Raw genomic sequence first — 23,450 nt, forward strand, 5'->3', positions numbered from 1 at the left:
AACTTATGGTGTTGATTATCAAGAAACTTTTTCTCCAGTAACGAAGATGAATACAGTCCGAGTTCTGATTTCATTAGCTGCAAATTTGAATTGGCCACTGAAATAGTTTGATGTGAAAAATGCTTTTCTTCATGGGCACTTGGAAGAAGGGGTATGGGGTATATATGAATTTTCCTCCGAGGTACAATGCTGGAGGGAAAACCGGAGTATGTAGGTTGCGAAAGTCACTTTACAGACTTAAGCAATCACCTCGTGCATGGTTTGGTAGATTTACTCAAGTTATGAGGAGGATTAGGTATTATCAAAGTCACTCGGATCATAAATTATTTGTGAAGCGGAGAAGTGGTAAAGTGACAGCCTTAATTATTTATATGGATGACATGATAATAACGGGTGATGATTCTGAAGAGATGATGAAGTTAGAACAAAACCTTGCAGCCGAGTTCGAGATGAAGAATTTAAGAGATTTGAAATATTTTCTTGGCGTGGAAGTCGCTCAATCATCTAGAGGTATTTTCTTGTCTCAACGTAAATATGTTCTGGATTTATTAAAAGAAATAGGCATGCTGAGATGTAAACTTGTGGGAACTCCCATTGTTGAGAAACATTATTTGAGGATTTATCCAAATCAGGAGCTAATTGACAGAGATAGATATCAAAGACAAGTGGGGAGGTTGATTTATGCACTCACCTAGTGTATGCCGTAAGTGTGGTAAGTCAATTTATGCACTCACCTAGTGTTGATCATATGACGGCGGTAATGAGAATCTTGGTATATTTGAAGTCTGCCCCGGATAAAGGAATTTTTTATGAATGTCATGGACATATGAGGATTGAGGGATTTACTAATGCTGATTGGGCAGGTGATGTGACTGACAGAAGGTCTACATCTGGGTATTTTACATTTGTTGGAGGTAATTTGGTTACGTGGCGGAGCAAGAAGCAGAATGTGGTATCATGGTCTTCTGTTGAAGCCAAGTATAGGGGTATGACACATGGTGTATGTGAGCTTCTTTGGCTATGAAAATTGCTTTGGAGCCTCGGTTTTAAACAGAAGGAGGCAATGAAGTTGTATTGTGATAATAAGTCCGCTAAAGAAATTGCTGAGAATCCAGTACAACATGATAGGACTAAGCATGTTGAGGTTGATAGACATTTTATCAAAGAAAAGCTGGAGAAGAAGATTGTGTCAATACCGTTTATAAACTCAGAGGAACAACTTGCAGATATTCTTACCCATACCTTGTGTAGTAGGAGGTTCGATGACTCGCTTGTCAAGTTGGGCATGAGTAATATCTATGCTCCAACTTGAGGGGGAGTGTTGGAATAAGTCAATATTTAGGAAAAAAAGAATGTAAATATTTTGTAATTATTAGAGTCATGTTTTAAGAAGGATATTGTGTCCTTTATTTTTGTTTCCTTTTGTAACAAGGATTGTATGTACCTTTTATTCAGAATTGTGGAATACAGAAAAGTTAAGCCGTAAAATTCTATTGTAGCTTGGCCCATGAATAAAACCTACAACTCTAGTGGTGAATTTACATCTGAACATATCAATGCCGTATCGGAACCCGATTATACTGGTGAATTTGCTTATGGATCCGAATATATCAATCCAGTACAAGCTGTAAACCCCGAGCTTGTACATGTAGGAGGAAAAGCGATAGAGAAATGTATAAGAAGGGAAAGGTTTTTAAAACTTGAAAAGACTCTTCTGATTTCTGATTTCTTTTTCACACATCAAACTCATAATAGTACATGGCTTTTATAGCCACTGCAATACATCATCATTTATTTAGCTAATTATAAACTTCTTAATAATTGAAACATCTAAAGAAATCATGATTAACTCTATAAATTCCAAACATCACTACTCTAGAACTTCTATCTTCCTGATTTATGACTCTTTCCTTGTACCTTAAATTTGGTTTAATCTTGCAACATTGCCTCCCTTAAACCAAATTTGCTTTTGATTCTAGTCTTACAACATCTCGCTTGAACACTTGTCCACCAAGTGGTTTTGTGAACACGTCTGCCATCTATTCATCTGTTTTGCAATACTTTAGCTGTATGACTCCCTCACTAACAAGCTCCCTTAGGAAATGAAAGTGGAAGCGGATGTGTTTCGTTCTCCCATGTAGAATAGGATCTTTTGAGACTGAAATTGTTGAGCTATTGTCACAAAACAAAGTGGTTGAACCCATTTGTTTATGCATCAGACTCTCCAAAATACCAAGTAGCCAAACTGTGTGACATCTTGCAAGAGAGGCAGCTATGTACTCCGCTTCCGTTGTAGAGAGGGCAACAATCGGTTGCTTCCTCAAACTCCATGAAATCACGCCACTTCCCAGATTAAAGACATAACCTGAAATGCTTTTGTAATCATCAATACTTCCAGCTAAATCACTGTCCGTATAGCCAATAAGTTCCACTAGAACATTTGCTTCATAAAAATGACATAATCGATGGTTCCTTTGATGTATTGCATAATTGTTTTTGCAGCTTCCCAATGATTTGAATGTGGCTTTTCCATAAACCTGCTCACCAAACTTACTACATACATGATGTCTGGTGTTGTGGCTGTTAAGTACATCAAATTACCCACTAAACTGTGAAACTTGGTGGAGTCAATAAGTCTCCCTTCACCATCTTTGCTTATAACAGGAGCAAAAACTTCAAATCATTGTGGGCGATGCGTTCTTTGCTTATAACAGGACCAAAAATCTTAGCTATAGACGAAGAGACCGTGATGGATTTTGAGATCCCCCTACTCTTACATGGTGGGTGATGTAGTCCATGTCCTAAAGCCAGAGAAACATGTATATTTAATCAGCCTATATATTGTTTAACTTATGATTCTCGTATTGTGCACCGCCACTATTTGATGTCATATTCCAAATCCATGTGTACAGTTGAGTGAAATAATGGCACGTACTTAGAATTACTATGTAACTATTATAACGTGGAAACTACTGATTGAATATATATGGTTATTTTCCTATCAATTAAATATATTTTATCAAATAACGAATTTTGAAATATAAATTCTTGTTTCTGTACAACGAGTTCATACTTATCTTATTAATAAAACGAGCAAATTAGGTTAGCCCATATATTGAAAATCATAAGCTCATCTACACCAATTAAATAAACATCACTCTTCAATTGATGCATGACATAAGCCTCAAGGAGATAGGTCGTCTGCGATGTTAGCCCAGCCTGACCCATTTATGAGCAGCTCAATGGTGCTTTGTCCTGTGCTCATGACGATTCGTATGTTAAATAGGATGGGATGACTCAAGAAATTAATGGAAACCTAAGTATAAGCTCGACCCACGACCTAGAACACATTAGGCTCATACAAAAAGAGAAAACTAGAATACTATTGTTTGGACCCAAAATTACACCATCGGTCCATGCAATCGAGGTCGTTGAGTAAGCATAGTTCTAGACCGTCGGATAAAAAAGTTAAGATAATTTTGTTTTGAGATAATGTTATGGTTTTTTAATCATAATAATTATCTTTTAATAAATTATCTAAAATTTTCTTATACAAAATAAATGGGATAAAAATCATATTCCTAATGTAGAAGCAGGTTGAACAGTCCGATTTAATTTGGATTTGTTAGCAGTGTACCGTGTGGATTAGAGCAACTTGGCTTGGGTTCTTATCACGTGGCATAGCATGGGATTTGTTGGTCTTGGATAATGGTGAGACAAAAACCTAGGTAGGCTAGGTCTTTTTTGCATAGTGATGGATGTTGTTAGATGAATTGATGATGGAATCACAAACATACCGTGTGAAAGATTATTTCCTATATAATTATTAATTCAGTGATGGGATGAAAGAAACGAAGTAGTTGGACTAGGAAACCTAGTCTGAGGAGGTATGCAAAAGATGAGTCCTCTAAAAATACACGTGGCCTTCATCTAAGATTTGGGGTTTTGATGACGCATGTTAGGTAGATGAGGTAGTAAAATCCCAATCAATATCTGCAACATTATCTGATCGTGCAAAGCAAGTACTTCAATCCTATAAATACAGATGCAATGGCAACGGAAAAAGCCCCCCTCGAATTCAACACACAACTACCATGCACAAACCTCTCAAACATCTTGAGATTTTTTTTTTCTTTTTCTGCCAACGCATCTTCAGTTTGGATAAACAGCACTTTGGAGGCAATCGGCGAACATCTTTAGTTTGGATAAACAAAACTATTACCGTAGAATCAACCGACCGAGGAACACCTTCAGTTTGGATAAACATCACTGCCTCGAGGCTGACTGGTTACCTATCCAAGTCTCGGTCGAGAAGGGTTTTCGAATCTTTATTGGCAGAGGTCATCTCCTTAGCCTTCTCGGCGAAGTGAGGTGTTACAAGTTACTATATTCGGCACATTGAAAGCCGAATTTGATATTGAACTTCGCAGAACTAGCAGCCTTGTCTTCAGGCTCTAGAACCCAAAGGCCGAGACGTGTTCCTTCCTCGGCCGCAGTTGCAAGATCAAGAAGTCAACAACATGCTCAACGCAACATCAACAAATTTTACTCGTAGGTCGAGCTCTGCCGACGAGTTGGCACGCCCCGCATACAATTGAAGGATGTAGTTAGCTCATTAGTTACTCGGCTTGCGCGCCACGTAGGCTTTGTAATTTTTAGGGTCAACAACTATACATAATTTGATCTCAATCCTTTAAGACTTGCTAATCCCTTAGCCAAACATGCCCTAAAAGGTTAACTACATTTTACACATTCCTCATTGTCTCAAAATTGAATTGAGAGAGCCATGGTCACGGTAGTTGAAGTCAATTTCATCTCCACTCCCAAAGTGAATACCACACTAGGAATCAATTGCTACCCTTGCTCCAGTAAGAAAGTAAACATGTTGAGACCAAAATAGACTTCACATTAGTTGCTTTAAAGGACTTGGTACAAAGCAGTGGCTGTCAAGTCTGCTTTGATGTTACCATCCCCAACTTTTCCAGCAAGCAGTCAACCTCATTCCACGTGATGTTGTCGAACCACTTTGCGTTCCTTCGATCCATCACCCTGAAGGCTAGAGTGTACACGAGGTGGAGTATTACAATGCAAATTTCAGAAAGGTCAATTTCAGTCTGAACCGATTCACTTTCCCATCGTAATGGTGGATTTCAAACGTTGCATTTGAGTTGGGAATCGAGAACCAAGTAGATTTTAAGAAGCATTACCATGGTCACATTAATCTAGTAACTAAGATCCTACGACTAGGGAATGGCCACTCCACCAACATATTGTGAGAGCTAAGCTAACTCACCCTCAAGCAATTTTCATTTGGCCTTCCGATAGAATTTGAGTCCCAACCGTTGGTGTTGAACTTTTATAGGGACGTGGAAATTGAAGCACTTGCTAGGGGGTCCAACGACCAATTACATTGTGAGACTAACCGGCATGAGTTTCCAAGGAGTATGGTCTGGAAGTTGATCTGAAAAAAATGTTTTTTAGAGTTAGAGAGACCTTGATGGATTTGGGATCCCCCTACTCTTACATGGTGGGCATTGCATTCAGTGTCCTACAACAATCTATGTTCAACAAGTACCAAGCGGAATTGTTTTTTTGAAAAGCATGACAGTTTGATGTTAATTGCATCCCCTTGTAGGATTTACATTATGTATGCTAGCTAATTTGACGTTGTCTTTTTGTTGTTTGGTTGAAGTATGTTATGTTTGTCTTTCTGTGGTCTAGTCCGGTAATGAGTTAAGAAACAATTGTTCAAACGTATAATGATTAATGAGACAATCTTAGTCAGTGAATATGATGAGATCAATTTGTCTAATCTCTTGTATTATCCTAGATGGTTTCATCTTATAATAAGCTTTTAGGATATACGTACATCTAACACAAACATACATATTTGGGCTATTAATGATTATTTGACTTAATATTTGATAGGAGCATATTTATGCGACTTTGTTATCTTATTTCTTTGCATTTACTTAGTTAATTTCCATTTATTGTAGTAATTTAAGTTATTTTTGTATTATTATATGTCCAGTTGGTAAAGATGAAAATAAATAGCCAAATGGAGCAACTTGGAGCAGTTTTGGACTTCGATTGGATAGCATGCGTGGATAGCTTATGGGTTGGACGTTTTTGGTGTTTAAATGGTGTTAGACATGTGCTAAACTCTAGAGAAATTAAAGTTGAGGCTTGGAAGGCAAGGAATTACATAAGAAAGAGGAATCCTAGTTGGAGAGGAACATTATCTTATCCTATCCTATCTTATCCAACATTATCTTATCTTGTCTCCAGCTGCAAGGAGGAATCCTAATCACATTTCAACACTTTCCACCTGTTTCTTAGAGTCCTAAAATAACTCAAAACACCTAGTCCCTTTTCTCCTTGGATTCAGCCGTTCCCCCTATATATATGAAATTGCTGCAGTGATTTAGGGTGTGTTGCGCCTACCATTCATCCATTGAAGTTGCTGAAGGTGAATTTGAAGCCATGATCATATGTTCTATATAAATTAATTACATCCAGCTATTGTTTCATAAAACATAAATGCGATTTACTTGTCTACTTTATATAGAACTTATTCTTGTATGTTTATTAAGGATGAATACTTAGTTTGCATCCAGGGATTTGATGCTAGAATATAAGGGAATTTCTCCTAATCGTTATGAACTTATATTTGGAAGTAGCAAAAGTCAATAGTCATGATTGAGTTAAGTAAATTCTTGGCAGGAGTATCATGTTTTTCATAGTTACGAATGCTTTGTCAATGCTTATGATTTTTCACAGAACTTAATGATTTTTGAGATGTTTCTCTATCATGCTTTTCATAGTTAGGGAACTTGAGAAGAATAATTTGGTTGCGTCGCTGAGTCCAATTCAACGAACATAGGAAAACCTGAGAGTTAATTAATGTTGTTTACAGTTAATTTGAGACATTGTTGTTCATGGTTTATAGGAAGAATAACTAGAAATCGATTTGTATACATATATTTCATGTGTGGAGAAGTATCCTTTAGCTATCATTTCATCCATATTTCATTCAGAACTTAATTTACTTTCTGCCCTTTACTTTTGTTTTAGTTAAATTCGTCCAAAATCCTCCCAGTCATTGTTTTGTTGTTAGTTTAACTTAGTTTATTAAGTTTAATTTGTGTTGATATTGAAAGTCTAATTTGGGCACACTAGGCCAACCCATATATTGAAAATCATTAGCCCATCTACACCTATTAAATAAAAATGATTCTTCAATTGATGCATGATATAAGGACGTCGCCGGTGATGTCAGCCCAGCCTGACCCATTTATGAGCGACTCAGTCATGCTTCGTCCTGTGCTCATGTCGGTTCGTATATTAAATGGAATGGGATGACTCTAGAAATTTATTTGAAACCTTAAGTATCAGCTCGATCCACAAACTAGATTACATTAGGCTCATACAAAAGAGAACTAAAATACTATACATAATTTGATCTCGATCCTTTAAGATGCTAATCCCTTAGCCAAACATGCCCTAAAAGGTTAACTACATTTTACACATTCCTCATTATCTCAAAAATTGAATTAAGATAGCCATGGTCACGATTGTTAAAGTCGATTTCATTTCCTCCCGACTTGAATGCCACGCTAGGAATCGACCGCTACCCTTGCTTCAATAAGAAAGTAAACATGTTGAGACCCAAATAAACTTCACAATCGTTGCTTTGAAACCAAGTTTAGAACTTGGGTACAAAGCAGCGTCCATCAAGTCTACTTTGATGTTGCCATCCCCAGCTTTACTAGCAAGAAGTCAATCTCATTCCACCTGATGTCGTCGAACCACTCTGCACTCCTCCGATCCATCTCCTTGAAGGCCAGAGTGTTTACACGAGGTGAAGTATTATGATGCAAATTTCAGAAAGGGCAATTTCAGTCTTAACCAGTTCACCTTTCCATCAGAAACAAGTGGATTTCAAGAACCATTACCATGGTCACATTAATCCGGTTACGCAGATCCTAGGACTAGAGAGTGGTCACCCCACCAACATATTGTAGGAGCTAAGCCAACTCACCCTCAAGTGATTTTCATTTGGCCTTCCGACATAGTTTGAGTCCCAGCTGTCAATATTGAACTTATGTAGGCATGTGGAAATCGAACCTCCTATTGGGCGGTCCAACACCCAATTACATTGTGAGACTGACCGATGTGAGTTTCCAAGGGGCACAATCTGGAAATTGATCCAAAAAAAACTTGGCTAGAGTTGGAGAGACCTTGATGGAATTGGGATCCCCCACTCTTCCTATGACATGTTCAACTTGTACCAAGTGGAACCGTTTCTTTGAATAGCACGGCACAGTTTGATGTTACTGGCGTCCCCTTCTAGGGTTTACATTGTGGAAGCTAGCTAATTTGACGATGTCTTTTTTATGTTTGGTTGAAGTATGTTATGTTTTGTCTTTCTGTGGTCTAGTCTGCTGATGAGTTAAGAAATGTTTGTTTAAGCGTATAACGATTAACGAGATAATATTTCTACAGAAGGTCAATTTGGCAATAGAAATGGCTATCTTCACAAAGTGTACAATGTTAGGACCGTCACTGACTAGCATGATTGAAAGTCAGAATGAGTTGTGCATGACAATCATGCCGGTCGGTGACGGTCTTAACGTTGTGGGTGTTGCACAGTAGGTCAATCATAGGATATTGTTCAATGTCGGGGACATGAGTTCATCGCTTTCTGGTCTGATGGTGAATTGTGTAATGTAATTTGACGTTAGCTTTTTTGGGTCTGGTATGGTCTGATGATGAATTGTTGTTGAAGGTAAATTAATATTATAAGAAAATGGGAGATGCGAACGAATAAATTGTACAGGGCAGAATTGGAGACTGATTCTGAGGATAAATTATGGATCGAAGGTTGTGCTTAATTAGCAGTTTCTATAAATTATGGCGTCTCGGAGATCATCACTCCCATCTTTTCTTTTCAAGGGAATAAGCTGCCACCAATGTATATACAAAGGCTTTCCACATGCCTCAAATGAACCAAAGAACAGGTTAATAGTATGGAAATTGTTAAATCTAATTAATGAGTGATGGGAATGGTCTACGGGTTGATTTTACAAATCCCGTATTGCTAAGGTGTTGTGGAGAGGTTACATCTTTGCTGGGGGCATGTTGACTTACACTTTTGGATGTCCAACTTAACCCTTGAATGGGCAAGCAAGTAATTGGCCATGTATTCAGACCAGGTGAAAAGAAGATAGAATGTATATATATATATATTGGTGGCAGGTAATTCCCTTGAAGAGAAAGGGTAGCATAACGATTGCAAAAAAAAAAAAAAAAAAAAAAAAAACACTCTAAACACACGACCTAAAAATGAATTTTTGAAATCTAGAGTAGGATAAATCACTTACTATTGGTGGCAGTGTGGTTCATGCGTGTGTTGCAGTGTGATTCATTGGATTTGGGTGAGTTGGCGGTGGTCTGGGTGAGTTGGTGGAAAAGAACTTGATAAGAACTGTGAAATTGAATAATAATGAGAATGAATTGTAATGAATATAAAGATATGAAAATTTTGAGAGCCTGACCTCCTTTTTTTTTTCAGTGTAGACAATAGATTGAGAAGGCCTTTTACAGAATTTAGACATGTGTCCCAATTCGATGAAAGACAGCATATAGACATGTGTCCCAGTTCCCATTCTCACCTACATTCAAGTATTTGAAAATAGGGAAAACGTGAAAAGAAAATGTTATAAACTGTTGGTAAAAACTAAAAAAGTGTATCAACTTGTGCTCTACGTGTAGGCTTTTGTAATGACCATTAGCTGTGATTCACGGTGCCATTGTATCATGCTCATCTTCTAAAGTTATAATAACAAAATAACAAAATCTGTAGTTACATAATTTAAAAAAGCTGAATGAAAAACAACAGAAATTGAAGGAGCTAAACACTATTTCCTAAAATCCAATTCTGTGTCATAAAACAACTAATTAAAAATTTAAAAAAAAAACAACAGGGCAACACACATAGACAGAGAAGTAAGGTGTTTGAATAGCAGCATGTCACAGTCCACTTTAAAATTTATATGTACAAAAATAATTAAACTGTACCAGAACATTTTTCCAACCATGAAACGTTGAATTTTTTATGTTCTCTTTGAACAAAGATGAAAACCGGAGTTACAAACAAAGAAGAAAAAGTAATGGAAGTGTACGAAGAAACGTACATTGAGCCAATGAGGAATGGGCCATCCGGGACACAAACTAAAGATTTTGGTATGATGATCTGCGTATTAGAAAAATGGATTTTCAATTTTCAATTAATAAATAAATAGATAATGAAAACAAAAAGAGAAAGAAAGAAGAAAAGAGATTAAAAACAGATGATACCCTAAAGCAACACATTTGGATGGATTGGTAACACAACACTCCCTTTTTTTTTATCAGGACGGGTACAGATTTATTTATGATCTATCCATTTGGTATAATTGGAATAACTGATAATATTTGTCGGAAATCACTCCCTAATAAAAGAGGTTTACCGCGAAATGGAACATTGTTATCTGGAGCGTGTAAATGCGATAAAATGTCACAAAGTGATTTATCCAATGCTTCAAAACAATATTTATGATAGGTATTTCATCCCATATAATCAAATATATTTTTTCAATTAATCCAGCAAGATGAGTTTTATTTTTTATTGGACAAATTGAGGCATTAGTAAGAACCAACGAAATTTTAAATCTGGAGTGAGCTGTTCAACCACGTGGTAATAACAAAGATGTTATTCCTGATGATGCCACAACCAAAAAAATTTTGCCTTCAGATCTAAGTTTACTAATAATTGTATCCCGTGAAAAAGTTTTTCCAGTACCCTAATAATTGTATCCCATAAAAATGTTTTTCCAATACCACCATGACCATATACAAAAAATTATCCTCCTTTTTTTTGTATTTACAGCATCGATAATAGAATCATACACATTTTTTATCGTGATTAAGTTGTGATTTTAAAATTTCATGTTTTTTTGGACAATTGTTGACAATCATAATTTAACTCTTTCCTTAAAAGTTTATTTTTGATTTCCAACATATTTTTTTAATCAGGCAGTGGCAAATTATATTTATCCAAAGGAGGTAGAAGCATTGTTAAAAAGTAATTCCAATTCAAATAAGACAGAATTTTTTAGTTCATCCTCTGGTACAATCATATCAGGAATTCGAAAAGTTTCTCGCAGTTTGTATAAGATATCATCATACATGTTTTTCCAATGAGTGTTAAAAAGAATTTGAGGATTTGCAGCATCACAAAATAAAATTATTGTAACCATTCTTTATCATCACCTAATAATCATAATGATTTACATGCACCTTGATATGAAGAGTGGACAATACCATTAACAGTTTTGATATGATCAAAATGTAATGCACCTGTTTTTATATTCAAAAGCATTCTTAAATGATATAAATCACCTGATGCAGGATGTACATATGTTATTCTGCCAATTGAACCTTTTCGTTGTCTTGGTTTCCAAATTCTTTTCCGTGCATCATACAAAATTCTGGATGGTATTTGTGCATAAGTTAGTAAATGCGCTGCACTGTAAATTTTATTTGGTTGAAGCCGACTTGTTATATTTTATTCGTACCATAGATGTGAAATGACGATTTTGCCCTTGGTGGGTATTTGCCATTTTGGGGTGGTGTTTAATTGTTTTTGGCGGGCTAACTCTACAGGACACACACACACACACACACATCCCTTTTCTTTCCCCCGTGACTCTCTCTCTCCTTCTCACTTGTACCAACGGGACTCAAAACCCTTGCAAATGTGATAGATCGAAGTGGAAAATGGTACCTTTGTGTTCGTGAGGACCATATGAGTTCAATCATACCAAATTCAGGTAAGGAATCCTTCGATTTCACGTCAAACCATGAACCTCCAATTTTGTCATTGTTTGTGCACATGTGAAATATTGATTTTTAGGGTTTAGGGAATTTGAAGCTTTTAGAAGCTCGGAGTGGTTCGTTGGGTGAAAGTGGACATCGGGGAAGCTAGTTTTGAAGTTGGGCAGTTTTTCTCGAATTTCTCTTGCGAGATCCCGTGATCTTTGAGGTTTCAAACAGATATAACGTTGTTGTACTCATCTCCAGCTTTCCATTGGTGCAAATTTCATAGAAAATGGTGAAGAAACGATTGAGAAACGAAGGTTTTAAAGATTTTCCAGTTTCCGACGACCGGTGACTCGCCGGAGATGGAATATTGCATCAGTTTGGGCGAAATATGCTGACGCCGTCAGTCAGTTTTAATGGAATCCGTTATGGTTTTTACGGAATATTCCTGATAGCGTTAACTGACGCCGTCAGTGTGATTGTCACGTGGCCGTACGTGGGGGGCGTGTACGGCCGTGCACTCACCGGCGCGTGGCGGCGCAAAATTATTTTAAAAATATGGGGATGCTCGTGAGGTTGAGTAGATCACGTTGGTATATCCAAACACCCCATTTGAGCATTGTATGAGAACTTATTACCTAGCTTTGGTTATGTGCTTTAAATTGACATTTTTATAGTTGTTTTGCATATAGGTGAGACCTATCCTGAAGAGGAGCGTAGTCACCCAAGGCTCGGGGGTTACAACCTTTCCACATACCAGTGAGTGGGCTATTGGTTTTTCGTATATACCCATATACTTGAGAATTTTCCTAGAAAATGAAATTGAATGTTTATATGTTTTAAATGCCATGCATAGTCTTTGCCTATTTTAATTATGCATTATTAGTTGCATATATTTATGATTGGTGCCACAGGTAAGTGCCAGGTAAGGTTATAGCTTATGGTTGTGAATTAGTAGTTATGTGAGATGCATGGAGAGCTCATAAACCTGCACCCCGGTGTTAGTGGTCCCGCCCAGAGTAGGGCACAGTCCTTCACGTGATGTTCACCTCCCGCACCACATGCTCATCTTAGAACCAAGTTAGGTGCATAGTTCTGTCATACAGACCACTTTAGGTGGTTCCGACTCGTAGGTAACCCGCAATTATTTGCACAGTCTTCACGTGATCGTAGAACTTGAGCGTATTTATTTGCACCTAGTCCTGTTGTATAGACCACTTTTGATGGTTCCAACTCGTGTGCAGGTATAGTTGTTGAGATGTGGATTTGAGCTCTAGATTCAGCCATATAGGTCACGTTAGGTGACTCCAGCTGACATATATTATGTATTGATTGACATTACCTAGGTCATTTACATCATATACTGAGTTAGTTGACATAGCTTGCATACATACAATTGTGAATGTTGCTACTCTGAGCATAGTTGTGACATATTTATATATTCTATTTTCTGGGAAATTATACAAGTTTTACGGATAGGGGTTAGAACTTTTGAGAATGAAATGATTTTGAAAAGCTTTGTTTTTGCCCACTCACACTTTATGTTTTGCGCCCCTCCAGGTTCTAGTTAGAACGCTTTGGTTGCTCACGAGGACTTGACGGTGGTTCTGACAGAACATCACAAATGTAGGATCACCTTTGGGTGTTGTGTAATTAGTATTCGTCCTACTGGACTGCACTTAGGCTTTCTGTGCTCTAATTATTGTTTATCACACTTAGTCTTACACTTGCGTATTACTTTAACTAGCATCTTTAGTAGTTTGGTTTTTATTTATTCGTACTTTTATTATTATTATTACTTCCGCACTGTGCACATGGCTACTTCATCCTCACGTGACAGCCAACACGCCTTGATTTCGATCGATCAGCACGCCTTGTTGAAGAAGTAATTTTGCTCTATTTGTACCTCTATTAACATATTTGAACAAGTGTTTTATAAGCATAGATTGACAACACAATTCAACATTTATATGAGCATTGTATCTCAAAAGTAGTTCGGCATTATATGGAACAATAAAGCTGTTATCAACTTTGATTCCATTTTTTATTACAAATTTGGAATCATCATCACGACGTTTATAAATTGGAAAACCATTGGGTTCAAAAATAGTCTCATTTTTATACGGTTTAGGAAAGTTTTTGGAGCACTTATTTTCTTGCATGCAAGGAAACTTTTGATTAATGTGACCACATGAGCCATGAATCATAAATTGATTGACGATTTCATAAAGTTTTGGATTCGTAATTTTATCGGGCAGTTCAACTGAAATAATACTGTCTATATCAAATTGAATAAGACATTTAAAATTTGATTTTAGCCATATCAACATATGAGAATGAGGCAATCCTTTTTTATGAATTCAGACATCTGTTTGTAAAAAAAATACAAAAATAAAAGAAACACAGAAAAAAAAAAATTAGTTTGATAAAAAAAAACAATGCAAAAACTTATATAATTAAGTAAGAGTTTTAGTTTTTGAAACTTGCTTCAACATCTCCAAAAGGCTGTCCAGACTTTGCAAACCTAAGCATATCATGAATTTTCATTTTAAACATTCTTGCAATTATATCAGGTCTATCTTTAGGTTTGAATTCTGGTTTTTATTCAAATTCTCTTATGATTTCTAGCAACTTAACATTGCATGTAAATGTTATGAACAAATCAGGATGTCCATATTCTTTACAAATACCCATTACATTTTGATAATTTTTAATCATATATTTAGGACCACTTGTATATGAAGCAGATAATATAATTTTTTGTCCTAAATTGTTTGCACCATTATCACCTTTTGAAACTGCATCATAAATTCCTTTGTAGTCCATGTAATTTTTTGCAATTCCTACATAACAACATACACAGGAAAACAAAGAAAACAGGACTTAAGAACAACATACCAATGCTATTTTTCTGGAAAAATGCTTAACCCTTGTTTATGAGATTGTGATTCTGGTGATGAAAGATTTTTTTTCACGTGTGTTTTCAAGATAGAATTGACAGTACTTAATAGAAATTTGTAAATTCTAAACTTGACAGTACTTAATAGCTAGACTCACCCTGTTTTTTTTTTCAATCTTACTAGAGCACTCTGTAGCTATATAAATTGGGTTGACAATGATCTGCAATAGAAAATACAGTTACAAATCAGATACACAAAGCACCAATATTACAATGATATATTTTTTTTTTTTTCATTCAAAGCACTAATAACTGAGAAAGCTCTATTTGTAAGAAACATTAAAAAAAAATTACAAAGCGCACTCACTTTAAGTCATTTCATCAAGTAAACAGCCACACAGAAAGGGAGGTAAATAGCGTTGCACATGGGCTTGACCGTTATGGTGTATTGGTGGAAAACGAAGTACTTTAGCTCGAGGAACCTCCTGATGTAATCACTGAGGAGGTGCATTATGTAATCCTGATGTAATCATTGAGGAGGTGAATTATGTAAGTTAGGTGCAACAATGGATTATCATTAAGTAATAACTAATTAGGGTACGAGTTCCTTGTTGGGATTGCTATTTTAGAGATAAACCAGGTAGAATGATCGGAGTTGGAATTCTTCTAACTTCTCCCAATAGATTAGAATATGAGCTCCAACTAGAGATGCTGTTAGGAGTTTCAAATTTCTGGGACCAAAAGAACCAGAGAACATGTAATTTTTTTGAACCCCAATTTTAAAGTTTTCAAATACAGTAGAAATTTATATTGTAACAATATAAAATTTTAAAGTAAAAAAGAAAAGAAGATGATCTAAGCACGTAATTTAGTGATAACAAAGTGCATATTCCAGAAGGTTGAGGGAGTGACATCTGCCATGATTTGTTTGCAGCGCGTACTAATTCAGCTGGTGGATGGAGCGACATCTGCCATTCACACTCACCGGGATATCGGCAGGGCATAAGCTTGCTTTGGAATAAGGTGGCTCCATTGTTGGCATATAAACGTCGGGTATTATAAGAACTTGAAAGAAAAGAGACCACAGTCCCACATTGACGAACTCAAGCACCCACAAGAACCTTATAAATAGTAGTGTAATTACAACGCCGAAAGAAAACTTGTGGCCGTCTATGGGAATAATTAAAAAATCATAGACGGGCCTTGGGCCTTGGGCAAAGGCGAATTTTAATTTTTGAATTTCGAAGGATCACCTCGATTAATATTTTGCACATGAAAAAAGGTTACGAAGTCATGGGCAAAGAAATGGTTATATAGAATTAGAAGGGTTAGACTAACGGATGCGATCATACCAACTCACATGCACCGGATCCCATCAGAACTCCGAAGTTAAGCGAGTTTGGGCGAGAGTAGTACTAGGATGGGTGACCTCCTGGGAAGTCCTCGTGTTGCATCCCCCCACCTTTTTGCGGTATTTTTTTTTTTTTGGTATATTTAGCGGCTTATATGTGTCGTGCTTGGGAGATGAGAGAAAGAAGAAGGAAAACAAAAAAAAAAAAAGACGAATTTTAAATTTTGAATTTCGAAGGATCACCTCGATTAATATTTTGCACATGAAAAAAGGTTACGAAGTCATGGGCAAAGAAATGGTTATATAGAATTAGAAGGGTTAGACTAACGGATGCGATCATACCAACTCACATGCACCGGATCCCATCAGAACTCCGAAGTTAAGCGAGTTTGGGCGAGAGTAGTACTAGGATGGGTGACCTCCTGGGAAGTCCTCGTGTTGCATCCCCCCACCTTTTTGCGGTATTTTTTTTTTTTTGGTATATTTAGCGGCTTATATGTGTCGTGCTTGGGAGATGAGAGAAAGAAGAAGGAAAACAAAAAAAAAAAGACGAATTTTAATTTTTGAATTTCGAAGGATCACCTCGATTAATATTTTGCACATGAAAAAAGGTTACGAAGTCATGGGCAAAGAAATGGTTATATAGAATTAGAAGGGTTAGACTAACGGATGCGATCATACCAACTCACATGCACCGGATCCCATCAGAACTCCGAAGTTAAGCGAGTTTGGGCGAGAGTAGTACTAGGATGGGTGACCTCCTGGGAAGTCCTCGTGTTGCATCCCCCCACCTTTTTGCGGTATTTTTTTTTTTTTGGTATATTTAGCGGCTTATATGTGTCGTGCTTGGGAGATGAGAGAAAGAAGAAGGAAAACAAAAAAAAAAAAAGACGAATTTTAAATTTTGAATTTCGAAGGATCACCTCGATTAATATTTTGCACATGAAAAAAGGTTACGAAGTCATGGGCAAAGAAATGGTTATATAGAATTAGAAGGGTTAGACTAACGGATGCGATCATACCAACTCACATGCACCGGATCCCATCAGAACTTCGAAGTTAAGCGAGTTTGGGCGAGAGTAGTACTAGGATGGGTGACCTCCTGGGAAGTCCTCGTGTTGCATCCCCCCACCTTTTTGCGGTATTTTTTTTTTTTTGGTATATTTAGCGGCTTATATGTGTCGTGCTTGGGAGATGAGAGAAAGAAGAAGGAAAACAAAAAAAAAAAGACGAATTTTAATTTTTGAATTTCGAAGGATCACCTCGATTAATATTTTGCACATGAAAAAAGGTTACGAAGTCATGGGCAAAGAAATGGTTATATAGAATTAGAAGGGTTAGACTAACGGATGCGATCATACCAACTCACATGCACCGGATCCCATCAGAACTCCGAAGTTAAGCGAGTTTGGGCGAGAGTAGTACTAGGATGGGTGACCTCCTGGGAAGTCCTCGTGTTGCATCCCCCCACCTTTTTGCGGTATTTTTTTTTTTTTGGTATATTTAGCGGCTTATATGTGTCGTGCTTGGGAGATGAGAGAAAGAAGAAGGAAAACAAAAAAAAAAAGACGAATTTTAATTTTTGAATTTCGAAGGATCACCTCGATTAATATTTTGCACATGAAAAAAGGTTACGAAGTCATGGGCAAAGAAATGGTTATATAGAATTAGAAGGGTTAGACTAACGGATGCGATCATACCAACTCACATGCACCGGATCCCATCAGAACTCCGAAGTTAAGCGAGTTTGGGCGAGAGTAGTACTAGGATGGGTGACCTCCTGGGAAGTCCTCGTGTTGCATCCCCCCACCTTTTTGCGGTATTTTTTTTTTTTTGGTATATTTAGCGGCTTATATGTGTCGTGCTTGGGAGATGAGAGAAAGAAGAAGGAAAACAAAAAAAAAAAAGACGAATTTTAATTTTTGAATTTCGAAGGATCACCTCGATTAATATTTTGCACATGAAAAAAGGTTACGAAGTCATGGGCAAAGAAATGGTTATATAGAATTAGAAGGGTTAGACTAACGGATGCGATCATACCAACTCACATGCACCGGATCCCATCAGAACTCCGAAGTTAAGCGAGTTTGGGCGAGAGTAGTACTAGAATGGGTGACCTCCTGGGAAGTCCTCGTGTTGCATCCCCCCACCTTTTTGCGGTATTTTTTTTTTTTTGGTATATTTAGCGGCTTATATGTGTCGTGCTTGGGAGATGAGAGAAAGAAGAAGGAAAACAAAAAAAAAAAGACGAATTTTAATTTTTGAATTTCGAAGGATCACCTCGATTAATATTTTGCACATGAAAAAAGGTTACGAAGTCATGGGCAAAGAAATGGTAATATAGAATTAGAAGGGTTAGACTAACGGATGCGATCATACCAACTCACATGCACCGGATCCCATCAGAACTCCGAAGTTAAGCGAGTTTGGGCGAGAGTAGTACTAGGATGGGTGACCTCCTGGGAAGTCCTCGTGTTGCATCCCCCCACCTTTTTGCGGTATTTTTTTTTTTTTGGTATATTTAGCGGCTTATATGTGTCGTGCTTGGGAGATGAGAGAAAGAAGAAGGAAAACAAAAAAAAAAAGACGAATTTTAATTTTTGAATTTCGAAGGATCACCTCGATTAATATTTTGCACATGAAAAAAGGTTACGAAGTCATGGGCAAAGAAATGGTTATATAGAATTAGAAGGGTTAGACTAACGGATGCGATCATACCAACTCACATGCACCGGATCCCATCAGAACTCCGAAGTTAAGCGTGTTTGGGCGAGAGTAGTACTAGGATGGGTGACCTCCTGGGAAGTCCTCGTGTTGCATCCCCCCACCTTTTTGCGGTATTTTTTTTTTTTTGGTATATTTAGCGGCTTATATGTGTCGTGCTTGGGAGATGAGAGAAAGAAGAAGGAAAACAAAAAAAAAAAGACGAATTTTAATTTTTGAATTTCGAAGGATCACCTCGATTAATATTTTGCACATGAAAAAAGGTTACGAAGTCATGGGCAAAGAAATGGTTATATAGAATTAGAAGGGTTAGACTAACGGATGCGATCATACCAACTCACATGCACCGGATCCCATCAGAACTCCGAAGTTAAGCGAGTTTGGGCGAGAGTAGTACTAGAATGGGTGACCTCCTGGGAAGTCCTCGTGTTGCATCCCCCCACCTTTTTGCGGTATTTTTTTTTTTTTGGTATATTTAGCGGCTTATATGTGTCGTGCTTGGGAGATGAGAGAAAGAAGAAGGAAAACAAAAAAAAAAAGACGAATTTTAATTTTTGAATTTCGAAGGATCACCTCGATTAATATTTTGCACATGAAAAAAGGTTACGAAGTCATGGGCAAAGAAATGGTTATATAGAATTAGAAGGGTTAGACTAACGGATGCGATCATACCAACTCACATGCACCGGATCCCATCAGAACTCCTAAGTTAAGCGAGTTTGGGCGACAGTAGTACTAGGATGGGTGACCTCCTGGGAAGTCCTCGTGTTGCATCCCCCCACCTTTTTGCGGTAATTTTTTTTTTTTTGGTATATTTAGCGGCTTATATGTGTCGTGCTTGGGAGATGAGAGAAAGAAGAAGGAAAACAAAAAAAAAAAAAGACGAATTTTAATTTTTGAATTTCGAAGGATCACCTCGATTAATATTTTGCACATGAAAAAAGGTTACGAAGTCATGGGCAAAGAAATGGTTATATAGAATTAGAAGGGTTAGACTAACGGATGCTATCATACCAACTCACATGCACCGGATCCCATCAGAACTCCGAAGCTAAGCGAGTTTGGGCGAGAGTAGTACTAGGATGGGTGACCTCCTGGGAAGTCCTCGTGTTGCATCCCCCCACCTTTTTGCGGTATTTTTTTTTTTTTGGTATATTTAGGGGCTTATATGTGTCGTGCTTGGGAGATGAGAGAAAGAAGAAGGAAAGCAAAAAAAAAAAAAGACGAATTTTAATTTTTGAATTTCGAAGGATCACCTCGATTAATATTTTGCACATGAAAAAAGGTTACGAAGTCATGGGCAAAGAAATGGTTATATAGAATTAGAAGGGTTGGACTAACGGATGCGATCATACCAACTCACATGCACCGGATCCCATCAGAACTCCGAAGTTAAGCGAGTTTGGGCGAGAGTAGTACTAGGATGGGTGACCTCCTGGGAAGTCCTCGTGTTGCATCCCCCCACCTTTTTGCGGTATTTTTTTTTTTTTGGTATATTTAGCGGCTTATATGTGTCGTGCTTGGGAGATGAGAGAAAGAAGAAGGAAACCAAAAAAAAAAAAAGGCGAATTTTAATTTTTGAATTTCGAAGGATCACCTCGATTAATATTTTGCACATGAAAAAAGGTTACGAAGTCATGGGCAAAGAAATGGTTATATAGAATTAGAAGGGTTAGACTAACGGATGCGATCATACCAACTCACATGCACCGGATCCCATCAGAACTCCGAAGTTAAGCGAGTTTGGGCGAGAGTAGTACTAGGATGGGTGACCTCCTGGGAAGTCCTCGTGTTGCATCCCCCCACCTTTTTGCGGTATTTTTTTTTTTTTGGTATATTTAGCGGCTTATATGTGTCGTGCTTGGGAGATGAGAGAAAGAAGAAGGAAAACAAAAAAAAAAAGACGAATTTTAATTTTTGAATTTCGAAGGATCACCTCGATTAATATTTTGCACATGAAAAAAGGTTACGAAGTCATGGGCAAAGAAATGGTTATATAGAATTAGAAGGGTTAGACTAACGGATGCTATCATACCAACTCACATGCACCGGATCCCATCAGAACTCCGAAGCTAAGCGAGTTTGGGCGAGAGTAGTACTAGGATGGGTGACCTCCTGGGAAGTCCTCGTGTTGCATCCCCCCACCTTTTTGCGGTATTTTTTTTTTTTTGGTATATTTAGGGGCTTATATGTGTCGTGCTTGGGAGATGAGAGAAAGAAGAAGGAAAGCAAAAAAAAAAAAAGACGAATTTTAATTTTTGAATTTCGAAGGATCACCTCGATTAATATTTTGCACATGAAAAAAGGTTACGAAGTCATGGGCAAAGAAATGGTTATATAGAATTAGAAGGGTTGGACTAACGGATGCGATCATACCAACTCACATGCACCGGATCCCATCAGAACTCCGAAGTTAAGCGAGTTTGGGCGAGAGTAGTACTAGGATGGGTGACCTCCTGGGAAGTCCTCGTGTTGCATCCCCCCACCTTTTTGCGGTATTTTTTTTTTTTTGGTATATTTAGCGGCTTATATGTGTCGTGCTTGGGAGATGAGAGAAAGAAGAAGGAAACCAAAAAAAAAAAAAGGCGAATTTTAATTTTTGAATTTCGAAGGATCACCTCGATTAATATTTTGCACATGAAAAAAGGTTACGAAGTCATGGGCAAAGAAATGGTTATATAGAATTAGAAGGGTTAGACTAACGGATGCGATCATACCAACTCACATGCACCGGATCCCATCAGAACTCCGAAGTTAAGCGAGTTTGGGCGAGAGTAGTACTAGGATGGGTGACCTCCTGGGAAGTCCTCGTGTTGCATCCCCCCACCTTTTTGCGGTATTTTTTTTTTTTTGGTATATTTAGCGGCTTATATGTGTCGTGCTTGGGAGATGAGAGAAAGAAGAAGGAAAACAAAAAAAAAAAAAGACGAATTTTAATTTTTGAATTTCGAAGGATCACCTCGATTAATATTTTGCACATGAAAAAAGGTTACGAAGTCATGGGCAAAGAAATGGTTATATAGAATTAGAAGGGTTAGACTAACGGATGCGATCATACCAACTCACATGCACCGGATCCCATCAGAACTCCGAAGTTAAGCGAGTTTGGGCGAGAGTAGTACTAGGATGGGTGACCTCCTGGGAAGTCCTCGTGTTGCATCCCCCCACCTTTTTGCGGTATTTTTTTTTTTTTGGTATATTTAGCGGCTTATATGTGTCGTGCTTGGGAGATGAGAGAAAGATGAAGGAAAACAAAAAAAAAAAAAGACGAATTTTAATTTTTGAATTTCGAAGGATCACCTCGATTAATATTTTGCACATGAAAAAAGGTTACGAAGTCATGGGCAAAGAAATGGTTATATAGAATTAGAAGGGTTAGACTAACGGATGCGATCATACCAACTCACATGCACCGGATCCCATCAGAACTCCGAAGTTAAGCGAGTTTGGGCGAGAGTAGTACTAGGATGGGTGACCTCCTGGGAAGTCCTCGTGTTGCATCCCCCCATCTTTTTGCGGTATTTTTTTTTTTTGGTATATTTAGCGGCTTATATGTGTCGTGCTTGGGAGATGAGAGAAAGAAGAAGGAAAACAAAAAAAAAAAGACGAATTTTAATTTTTGAATTTCGAAGGATCACCTCGATTAATATTTTGCACATGAAAAAAGGTTACGAAGTCATGGGCAAAGAAATGGTTATATAGAATTAGAAGGGTTATACTAACGGATGCGATCATACCAACTCACATGCACCGGATCCCATCAGAACTCCGAAGTTAAGCGAGTTTGGGCGAGAGTAGTACTAGGATGGGTAACCTCTTGGGAAGTCCTCGTGTTGCATCCCCCCACCTTTTTGCGGTATTTTTTTTTTTTTGGTATATTTAGCGGCTTATATGTGTCGTGCTTGGGAGATGAGAGAAAGAAGAAGGAAAACAAAAAAAAAAAAAGACGAATTTTGATTTTTGAATTTCGAAGGATCACCTCGATTAATATTTTGCACATGAAAAAAGGTTACGAAGTCATGGGCAAAGAAATGGTTATATAGAATTAGAAGGGTTAGACTAACGGATGCGATCATACCAACTCACATGCACCGGATCCCATCAGAACTCCGAAGTTAAGCGTGTTTGGGCGAGAGTAGTACTAGGATGGGTGACCTCCTGGGAAGTCCTCATGTTGCATCCCCCCACCTTTTTGCGGTATTTTTTTTTTTTGGTATATTTTGCGGCTTATATGTGTCGTGCTTGGGAGATGAGAGAAAGAAGAAGGAAAACAAAAAAAAAAGACGAATTTTAATTTTTGAATTTCGAAGGATCACCTCGATTAATATTTTGCACATGAAAAAAGGTTACGAAGTCATGGGCAAAGAAATGGTTATATAGAATTAGAAGGGTTGGACTAACGGATGCGATCATACCAACTCACATGCACCGGATCCCATCAGAACTCCGAAGTTAAGCGAGTTTGGGCGAGAGTAGTACTAGGATGGGTGACCTCCTGGGAAGTCCTCGTGTTGCATCCCCCCACCTTTTTGCGGTATTTTTTTTTTTTTGGTATATTTAGCGGCTTATATGTGTCGTGCTTGGGAGATGAGAGAAAGAAGAAGGAAAACAAAA

The 23,450-nt window shown here is 37.6% G+C and overlaps 22 non-coding genes across 22 annotated transcripts; all 22 read left to right on the forward strand.

Moving 5' to 3' along the window:
* Window positions 1-16,099: 16,099 nt before the first annotated feature.
* On the forward strand, window positions 16,100-16,218 carry LOC137723816 (5S ribosomal RNA). Its single transcript, XR_011066973.1, has one exon. It is a non-coding gene; the product is annotated as a 5S ribosomal RNA (ribosomal RNA).
* Window positions 16,219-16,440: 222 nt separating this feature from the next.
* Window positions 16,441-16,559, forward strand: LOC137723936 (5S ribosomal RNA). Its single transcript, XR_011067085.1, has one exon. It is a non-coding gene; the product is annotated as a 5S ribosomal RNA (ribosomal RNA).
* Window positions 16,560-16,779: 220 nt separating this feature from the next.
* LOC137723990 (5S ribosomal RNA) lies at window positions 16,780-16,898 on the forward strand. The gene has a single exon (XR_011067116.1). It is a non-coding gene; the product is annotated as a 5S ribosomal RNA (ribosomal RNA).
* Window positions 16,899-17,120: 222 nt separating this feature from the next.
* Window positions 17,121-17,239, forward strand: LOC137723878 (5S ribosomal RNA). The gene has a single exon (XR_011067032.1). It is a non-coding gene; the product is annotated as a 5S ribosomal RNA (ribosomal RNA).
* A 220-nt stretch (window positions 17,240-17,459) lies between these two features.
* LOC137724002 (5S ribosomal RNA) lies at window positions 17,460-17,578 on the forward strand. The gene has a single exon (XR_011067127.1). It is a non-coding gene; the product is annotated as a 5S ribosomal RNA (ribosomal RNA).
* Window positions 17,579-17,798: 220 nt separating this feature from the next.
* Window positions 17,799-17,917, forward strand: LOC137724039 (5S ribosomal RNA). Its single transcript, XR_011067161.1, has one exon. It is a non-coding gene; the product is annotated as a 5S ribosomal RNA (ribosomal RNA).
* Window positions 17,918-18,138: 221 nt separating this feature from the next.
* Window positions 18,139-18,257, forward strand: LOC137723848 (5S ribosomal RNA). Its single transcript, XR_011067004.1, has one exon. It is a non-coding gene; the product is annotated as a 5S ribosomal RNA (ribosomal RNA).
* A 220-nt stretch (window positions 18,258-18,477) lies between these two features.
* LOC137723822 (5S ribosomal RNA) lies at window positions 18,478-18,596 on the forward strand. Its single transcript, XR_011066979.1, has one exon. It is a non-coding gene; the product is annotated as a 5S ribosomal RNA (ribosomal RNA).
* A 220-nt stretch (window positions 18,597-18,816) lies between these two features.
* Window positions 18,817-18,935, forward strand: LOC137723860 (5S ribosomal RNA). Its single transcript, XR_011067015.1, has one exon. It is a non-coding gene; the product is annotated as a 5S ribosomal RNA (ribosomal RNA).
* Window positions 18,936-19,155: 220 nt separating this feature from the next.
* LOC137723849 (5S ribosomal RNA) lies at window positions 19,156-19,274 on the forward strand. Its single transcript, XR_011067005.1, has one exon. It is a non-coding gene; the product is annotated as a 5S ribosomal RNA (ribosomal RNA).
* A 220-nt stretch (window positions 19,275-19,494) lies between these two features.
* Window positions 19,495-19,613, forward strand: LOC137723924 (5S ribosomal RNA). The gene has a single exon (XR_011067075.1). It is a non-coding gene; the product is annotated as a 5S ribosomal RNA (ribosomal RNA).
* Window positions 19,614-19,836: 223 nt separating this feature from the next.
* Window positions 19,837-19,955, forward strand: LOC137723887 (5S ribosomal RNA). The gene has a single exon (XR_011067040.1). It is a non-coding gene; the product is annotated as a 5S ribosomal RNA (ribosomal RNA).
* Window positions 19,956-20,177: 222 nt separating this feature from the next.
* LOC137723835 (5S ribosomal RNA) lies at window positions 20,178-20,296 on the forward strand. Its single transcript, XR_011066991.1, has one exon. It is a non-coding gene; the product is annotated as a 5S ribosomal RNA (ribosomal RNA).
* Window positions 20,297-20,518: 222 nt separating this feature from the next.
* On the forward strand, window positions 20,519-20,637 carry LOC137723846 (5S ribosomal RNA). Its single transcript, XR_011067002.1, has one exon. It is a non-coding gene; the product is annotated as a 5S ribosomal RNA (ribosomal RNA).
* A 220-nt stretch (window positions 20,638-20,857) lies between these two features.
* On the forward strand, window positions 20,858-20,976 carry LOC137723888 (5S ribosomal RNA). Its single transcript, XR_011067041.1, has one exon. It is a non-coding gene; the product is annotated as a 5S ribosomal RNA (ribosomal RNA).
* Window positions 20,977-21,198: 222 nt separating this feature from the next.
* On the forward strand, window positions 21,199-21,317 carry LOC137723858 (5S ribosomal RNA). The gene has a single exon (XR_011067013.1). It is a non-coding gene; the product is annotated as a 5S ribosomal RNA (ribosomal RNA).
* Window positions 21,318-21,539: 222 nt separating this feature from the next.
* On the forward strand, window positions 21,540-21,658 carry LOC137723870 (5S ribosomal RNA). Its single transcript, XR_011067024.1, has one exon. It is a non-coding gene; the product is annotated as a 5S ribosomal RNA (ribosomal RNA).
* A 222-nt stretch (window positions 21,659-21,880) lies between these two features.
* LOC137723881 (5S ribosomal RNA) lies at window positions 21,881-21,999 on the forward strand. Its single transcript, XR_011067035.1, has one exon. It is a non-coding gene; the product is annotated as a 5S ribosomal RNA (ribosomal RNA).
* A 222-nt stretch (window positions 22,000-22,221) lies between these two features.
* Window positions 22,222-22,340, forward strand: LOC137723893 (5S ribosomal RNA). The gene has a single exon (XR_011067046.1). It is a non-coding gene; the product is annotated as a 5S ribosomal RNA (ribosomal RNA).
* Window positions 22,341-22,559: 219 nt separating this feature from the next.
* On the forward strand, window positions 22,560-22,678 carry LOC137723868 (5S ribosomal RNA). The gene has a single exon (XR_011067022.1). It is a non-coding gene; the product is annotated as a 5S ribosomal RNA (ribosomal RNA).
* Window positions 22,679-22,900: 222 nt separating this feature from the next.
* On the forward strand, window positions 22,901-23,019 carry LOC137723908 (5S ribosomal RNA). Its single transcript, XR_011067060.1, has one exon. It is a non-coding gene; the product is annotated as a 5S ribosomal RNA (ribosomal RNA).
* A 218-nt stretch (window positions 23,020-23,237) lies between these two features.
* Window positions 23,238-23,356, forward strand: LOC137723905 (5S ribosomal RNA). Its single transcript, XR_011067057.1, has one exon. It is a non-coding gene; the product is annotated as a 5S ribosomal RNA (ribosomal RNA).
* Window positions 23,357-23,450: the final 94 nt, after the last annotated feature.

The sequence above is a fragment of the Pyrus communis genome, chromosome 17, assembly GCF_963583255.1.
Source record: "Pyrus communis chromosome 17, drPyrComm1.1, whole genome shotgun sequence".
NCBI lineage: Eukaryota > Viridiplantae > Streptophyta > Magnoliopsida > Rosales > Rosaceae > Pyrus > Pyrus communis.